The sequence below is a fragment of the Culex quinquefasciatus genome, chromosome 1 (genome assembly GCF_015732765.1).
Source record: "Culex quinquefasciatus strain JHB chromosome 1, VPISU_Cqui_1.0_pri_paternal, whole genome shotgun sequence".
NCBI classification, from domain to species: domain Eukaryota; kingdom Metazoa; phylum Arthropoda; class Insecta; order Diptera; family Culicidae; genus Culex; species Culex quinquefasciatus.
In genome coordinates, this window is record NC_051861.1 from 88051671 (window position 1) to 88059451 (window position 7781).

Below are 7781 nucleotides of genomic sequence, written 5' to 3' on the forward strand. Positions count from 1 at the left end.
CTTCCGGAATATGAGAGAAACCCTATCATCCGACATATCAAACTTCATAAAATTGAAAGATATGTCAATTTACGGTCATGCTGTTGTTCGCTGACCCATTCTGGCCAATCTGGAGCCGGTTACCGGTGGCCCCTTGGGGACACTTCCGGAATATGAGAGAAACACTATCATCCGACATATCAAACTTCATGAAATTGAAAGATATGTCTATTTACGGTCATGCCGTTGTTCGCTGACCCATTCTGGCCAATCTGGAGCCGGTTACCGGTGGCCCCTTGGGGACACTTCCGGAATATGAGAGAAACCCTATCATCCGGCATATCAAACTTCATAAAATTGAAAGATATGTCAATTTACGGTCATGTTGTTGTTCGCTGACCCATTCTGGCCAATCTGGAACCGGTTACCGGTGGCCCCTTGGGGACACTTCCGGAATATGAGAGAAACACTATCATCCGACATATCAAACTTCATGAAATTGAAAGATATATCAATCTACGGTCATGCTGTTGTTCGCTGACCCATTCTGGCCAATCTGGAACCGGTTACCGGTGGCCCCTTGGGGACACTTCCGGAATATGAGAGAAACCCTATCATCCGACATATCAAACTTCATAAAATTGAAAGATATGTCAATTTACGGCCATGCTGTTGTTCACTGACCCATTCTGGCCAATCTGGAACCGGTTACCGGTGGCCCCTTAGGGACACTCTCGGAATATGAGAGAAACCCTTCATGAAATTGAAAGATATATCAATCTACGGTCATGCTGTTGTTCGCTGACCCATTCTGGCCAAACTGGAACCGGTTACCAGTGGCCCCTTAGGGACACTCTCGGAATATGAGAGAAACCCTATCATCCGACATATCAAACTTTATGAAATTGAAAGACATGTCAATCTACGGCCATGCCGTTGTTCGCTGATCCATTTTGGAAATGGTTCCCGGTGGCCCCTTGGGGACAATCCCGGAATATGAGAGAAACCCTATCATCCGACATATCAAACATTATGAAATTGATAGATATGTCAAGTTACGGTCATGCCATTCTTTGCTTATGCATTCTGGCAATTCTGGAACAGGTTTCCGGTGGCCCCTTGGGGACACTCCCGGAATATGAGAGAAACCCTATTATCCGACGAATCAAACTTCATGAAATTCATGGATACACGCAGAAAAAAGTTTTGTAGAATCAGCCTGTACGAGGTTTGAATCAACAAAATTTTTGTTGAATATAATCAACGCCGATTTTGCGTTGAAACAAACCATGATTTTTTCGATTTCACAATAGTCTTTTGTTGTTTTGAAAAAGCTGCTTTGACGTTTAGCGTTGATTCAACAAAAAATATGATTTTCAAATCAACAAATCGTTTTGTTGATTCAAATACGCCTTATTTTTCTGCGTGTATGTCAACCAAAGGACCTCGGGGCCTCGTGGCGCGGTGGTTAGCGGCTTCGGCTGCCGATCCCTAAGTTGCTATGAGGCGCGGGTTCGATTCCCGCCTTATCCTCCTGGCCTTCTATCGGATGGGGAAGTAAAACGTCGGTCCATTTGCGTAAAAGAGGTTTTGGGTGACTCACCACACATAACCTTCGGACGCCTAGAAATGAGCAGAAACTTGCAACAGAGCCCGGGGGTCGTTAAAGTGGATTGCTTTGCTTTTTTTCAACCAAAGGTCAGCGAACAATTGCATGACCGTAGATTGACGTAGTTTTCAATTTCATGAAGTTTGATATGTTTGATGGTAGGGTAACTTTCATATTCCAGAAGTGTCCCCAAGGGGCCACTGGTAACCGGTTCCAAATTGGCCAGGATGTGTCAGCAAACAACAGCATGGCCGTAGATTGACATATCTTTCAATTTCATGATTTTTGATAGGTTTTTCTCATATTCCGGAAGTGTCCATAAGGGGCCACAGGTAACCGGTTCCATGATGGCCAGAATGGGTTAGCGAACAACGGCATGACCGTAAATTGACATATCTTTCAATTTCATGAAGTTTGATATGTCGGATGATGGGTTTCTCATATTCGAGAGTGTCCCAAGGGCAAAGGGCCACCGGTAACCGGTTCCAAATTGGCCAGGATGGGTCAGCAAACAACAGCATGAGCGTAGATTGACATATCTTTCAATTTCATGAAGTTTGATATGTCGGATGATAGGGTTTCTCTCATATTCCGGAAGTGTCCCCAAGGGGCCATCGGTAACCGGTTCCAGATTGGCCAGAATGGGTCAGCGAACAACGGCATGACCGTAAATTGACATATCTTTCAATTTCATGAAGTTTGATATGTCGGATGATAGGGTTTCTCTCATTTTCCGGAAATGTCCCCAAGGGGCCACCGGTAACCGGCTCCAGATTGGCCAGAATGGGTCAGCGAACAACGGCATGACCGTAAATTGACATATCTTTCAATTTCATGAAGTTTGATATGTCGGTTGATAGGGTTTCTCTCATATTCCGGAAGTGTCCCCAAGGGGCCACAGGTAACCGGCTCCAGATTGGCCAGAATGGGTCAGCGAACAACGGCATGATCGTAAATTGACACATCTTTCAATTTTATGAAGTTTGATATGTCGGATGATAGGTTTCTCTCATATTCGGAAGTGTCCGGGCCCGGTAACCGGTTCCAGATTGGCCAGGATGGCTCAGCGAACAACGGCATTACCAAATATGGACATATCTTTCAATTTCATGGAGTTTGATGTGCAACATGATAGGTTTTCACCAAAAAGTCAAGTTGGCCGTTCATCGGGTACCCGGGAACCGGTTCCAGGTTACGGAAGTGGCCACTAACACTCCAGAGTGGTTCTGGCAATCGTGTATTGTGTTTTAAGTAAGTTTTATGGACCAATTTCAACTATCATGAGTATTGGTATCACATATATGTGAAAACAGGAACACATGAACTTTTCGGATGTTCCGGATTTCCGGAACCGGTAGGTCACCTGGCCTGATATTAATATTTGTGGTCAAAGTACAGGTAAATACCTGTCGAATGCAACCCGGAGCATCCTGATTGGTTGAAATTTGCCGGAGATACAGGTCGTCAAAGTTGGTGTCTCAAAAAGGTCCTTTTTCGGTTGTAGCCGATTCCCGATGGCCACAGTGACCAAATCCGGTTTTCCAGGTCGGTTTCGGAAAGGGGACGTTCTAAGCTTTCGTTTGTGACCAAAAGAACCGAAATCGGTCAAAAACTGGATTTTTGACGATTTTTTAAAGTTTGGGGTCGAAAAGGACCCCAATACCTTATGTGTGATTTTTTTTTAATACCAAGGGAAGGTTAACTCACTTCTACTGGTGCAGCAGCTTCACACGCGAGCTGTTCCGTCAAGTGTGTGACATAATTTCGGTGCAAATGAGTTAATAACTAAATTGTGTGCCGCACATTTGCCCGTACTCGTGTGAAAGTGTGTTTGCCTTTTCCTTTCGCATTGTGGCGCTAAATAGGCTGCGGTAATCGCTGTGGTGGGAAGTGTGGCCGCACTTTTGAAAAGTGCTCAAGGTTTCGCTGCTGTTTTTTGTTGCTGGAGCGATAAATGTTAAGCCCTTCTGAAAATCTCATCCAAATTGAACCAAATAAATTAAGGGGTTCCCCAAATTATGTCACAGATTATTCAGACATCAGAGGGAGCAACAACAGCACAAAAAAGGTTACCGGATGGTGTTCCTGATTAAATATGGTGTCATTACGGAGGAGATAATTTGACTAACAAATTACGGTGGCTTAATCATGATTCCCCAGAATTATGCACCTTTTGACGGAGAGGATTATTCAAAGGACTTCGGATCGTCATAGGCTCAAGCTGTAACGAAAAGCATTCATGTATGGGGGATTAAAGCATGATCTACCAACGATTTTATGAATACCCAAAGGCACTGATATAAATTAAGAGATTTAATGGCCACATAGCACATGATTTCAACAGTGTAAAATTAAAAAAAAAAATACTGGCTTTTTCACGTTTATAATGCTATTTAAAAAATAAGTGTTTTTTGCCACTGTTTCAAGCTGAAAATTGTTAAAATGTCTTTGCGTTTTTTGGGTAATTTTCTACGTTTGCGCAAATCGACATTGTACTGCATTGTCTATATGAAAAAAGAAGTAATTTGGCGAAATTCGTTTAACCATATAAAGCCTCATATAATTTTAGCAGTTATCCATGCTGGCAGTGCAGTCAGCTTTTCTTAAAAATCCTATTTTTTAAGCGCTGATTTTTTTCAAATGATGTTTTTTTAATGTACTATCATGTCGTACGTTGCTTTTTGACATTCCGAGAAAAACGTGTTTTAATTATTGACCTTGATTAAACAAAAACGAGAGCACGCAATGTAAACAATAACAAACACGTTTTGTTTGGTCGACCATTTTGGGCGTTGCCCCGAAGATGATGACTTTCTGAGATTTCTTTCACAAATTTTTCGTGCGCGAGAGAGGAGAGGGAACTTCTTATCCGATATTTTCTCTTGGTGAGCGTCAAAAGATTTCTGGAGTTTTTTTCCAATAAACCAAATTTTCAGTTTTTGCTTTTTTAGTGTTTTTGAAACCGCCTTGAGTCAGGGGTATTAGACAACACCCAAAAAGCAAATACTGAAAATTTGGTTTTTTGGAAAAAAAAACTCAGCAAGTTGAACTGAAATTCTGCGTTGATTTGGCTGTCAACCTGGTTTGTTTTGAATATTTTCCAAAAAGTCAGCTGAAAACTCAAGGCAATCTTTGACAACAGCGAAAAATTTGTTTGTTGTCATGCGGCTTGAAATGTGGTAAAATTACACATTTCCAGAGGTAAAATTACACCTTTTTTCTGACATAAAAGATATACCCCTTCCCAGATGTAATATTACCATGATTACCCCTTCCCAGATGTAATATTACCATGATTTTTTTTCTGTGCATATTTTTTTGAAAAAAGTGGTTTTTGCGAAAAATGTCGAAAATTGACATTTTTCGGACCACCCTAAAACAGCGTAGGTCACCCTACACAGAAAAAAATAATTCGGTAAATTTACATCATTAATGATGTACCAAAAGTGCACGTCATTAATGATGCTAATTTACATGAACTTCATTGTAAATTTAAGTGCCATTCGACGTAATCATGCGGAACAAACTTTGCTTTGGAAACTTGTAAATTTCCGATGAAATCGATGTAATTTTACCAAAGTCGAAATTTTTTTTGCTCCGTTGAATTTAGAACATGATGTAAATTTCAAATGCTTTATAGCCTTGCATGGTTTGGAACGGTTTACTTTTGTTCTTATCGAATCAAGCAAAACCGATAACTGGGTCAATGTGAGTTTGTAAACAAGAGTGTATTCTGCTCACCCCTAATGTAAACATCCACTGATGTGAGCAGAATATACTTGTTGTTTACAAACTCACGTTAACTCTTTGCCATTGTTTTGCTTGAAATGATGTATATAAGTTTATCATTCCTAACTGCGTAAACAAATAAAGAAAATGAAATTTTATCAAATGCTAAATTCAACGGAGTAATTAAATTTTATTCTGATACTTGAACACTAGATTCGTGATTTTTAAGACTATTGATGTACTTTAAAACTGAAACTTACTCGTTAGAAGTCCACTTAGCCTGTGATCATGTGACCCGCCTCGTAAAGCATCTCGAAAGCCACAATGTTTACGCCAGAGGACCGGCAATCCCTTGCCATGGATTTTCGTCGACTGAAATGTAGATTGTCTGACATCGAAAGAGTGAATTCTAAAATAGAAAAGTCTAACATCAAAAACTTTACTTTTTAACTTCAGCCTAAATAACAACTCACATTTGTTAGAAATCAGGTCAAGTCAACGCAAGGCTTTCGGAGCTTAAGCTCACCGGAAGTTGCTTTTGCTTAAGGAAATCAGATGCAGATGTTATGGTCAGTTTGGTTTTTGGATTAGCTACGATGATAAGATGATCAAAACAAATTCATTATTTTGAGAAATGTAACTTACCATATTCTACAATAAGGTCAGCTCTGGGAAGAATTAGACTTGGCGTCGTCACCGCTGGCGCCTGCATCGGAAGCCTTTCCTTGTGCATCATTAATCCGTTAGGAATAGAAGAGGGAGGAAGTTGCTGAAACGGAACACAGCAAAAGTCAAATTGAATTTTTAATAAAAGCATGTGGGTACTTAGTGTTTATTGAAATGGGAGATGATCTCACTTACCATTACAAATCGAAGGAAATCACCGCCACATGATCTCCCACAAGCAGGCTGGAATCACTTCCGGCCTCTAAATCGTCGAGCCGGTCGAGATTCTCGACGAATCGTTCGGGTTCATGAGAACCGTCACCGGAAAGTTAACTCCTCCGTGCTTAAGCAACACCGTCCAACTGCGCTCTTCCAAAACCGCTGCTGGGCCATGTCCGTCCAGGATCATCAATCTTTCCAGGAAATTCGTAGATTGAGACTTAGGAAGATAATCCCGAGTTTTGCTTAAAGAAAAATAAAGTGTAAAATTTTTATTTCACCTTGCAAACTTGCTCCATTATACGTACAGATACGTACCATTAAAATCTTACTTTTAAATTTGCTGCTATGATGGTTCTTTGTTCCTTCCGGTCGGTCCCTCAGGGCCACTAATAGACGGTGGTCACTCGATTGCTCAAAATTTGAATAATTGAATCGTTCAAGCCGAAACTATTTTAATCTTTTTTTATTTTGTTTGTTTTGATTCAACTTTGACGTTTCTCGCCAAATTCTAATCGACGTCGACATATATACAGCTGAATGTCGACTGTCGGAGTTCAGCGAGTTTAGGGAGCGTTCTTTCATTACGTAACGCAGTTAGGGGGTGTCGGCGTCTGTTACGAAATGTTACGAAAATGGGTGTAGGGGGAGGGGGGTGTTATGAAAAATTATTTTACATAACGATAAATTTTCATATAAACACTCATAAAAATTGCAAAAGACCTTGTGGATCGTCCATCTGTTACGAGGGTAAGCGATTGCCAAAGCTCCATACAAAAAAGATTTTTAAATTAAAAATCATCACAAAATCAAGCAAAACAGTCTAAATAGGCTAATGTGATTTTGTAACAAAGCCGTTTAATTTGATCTTGTTAAATGTAAACATTAACTGATGTAAGCAAGGCCGTAAGATCAATGCCATTCCGCCCCTTTCAAATGGCTCTCCAGAATTTATCATAATCTATTTTTAGCAAAAAAAATCAAAACATACATTTAAAAAAAATGAGAAGCGATAATTAATTTGTTATTTGTTACACAATTTGAAATGCATTTCAGAAGTAGAAGACTGATTGTGCCAAAAGTTCGTCCCATCATAGCCCCTAAAAAACCAAATCAATCTTATTCAACCCCAAAAGAGCACTTATTGTCGTGTACCCACTTTTGGATAAAACAGTCGTATTCTTTTTGTCGGAGTTTAAACTTATGAAAATTCTTGGTTAACATAATTGACCGTGTAAACTCCGACATTTCAACCGTTTCAGAGCCTTCAGAGTTGAGGTCTGTCAAACGAATTCCTCCCAAACCTTCCAAACAGTTGATTGCATTAAATTTAAGTTTAAAATCTGTTGCTCCTGCTAAAATAAATAAAAATTCTGAGAAGAAGTTGGTAAAAGTCGTCAAGTGCTAACATACCAGCGATGAAGATCCGTATGTGGCCAGACCATGGAAAGATCATTCAAACGGCCACCCGCAATCCCAACCCGCAGCCAAAGTGTCGCAAACTGAGAACGTCCGCAAACCGGCATCAGATGGTCAGAATGGATCGGGTCAGAGTCGATGCTGCTAGCACTCCGGATAC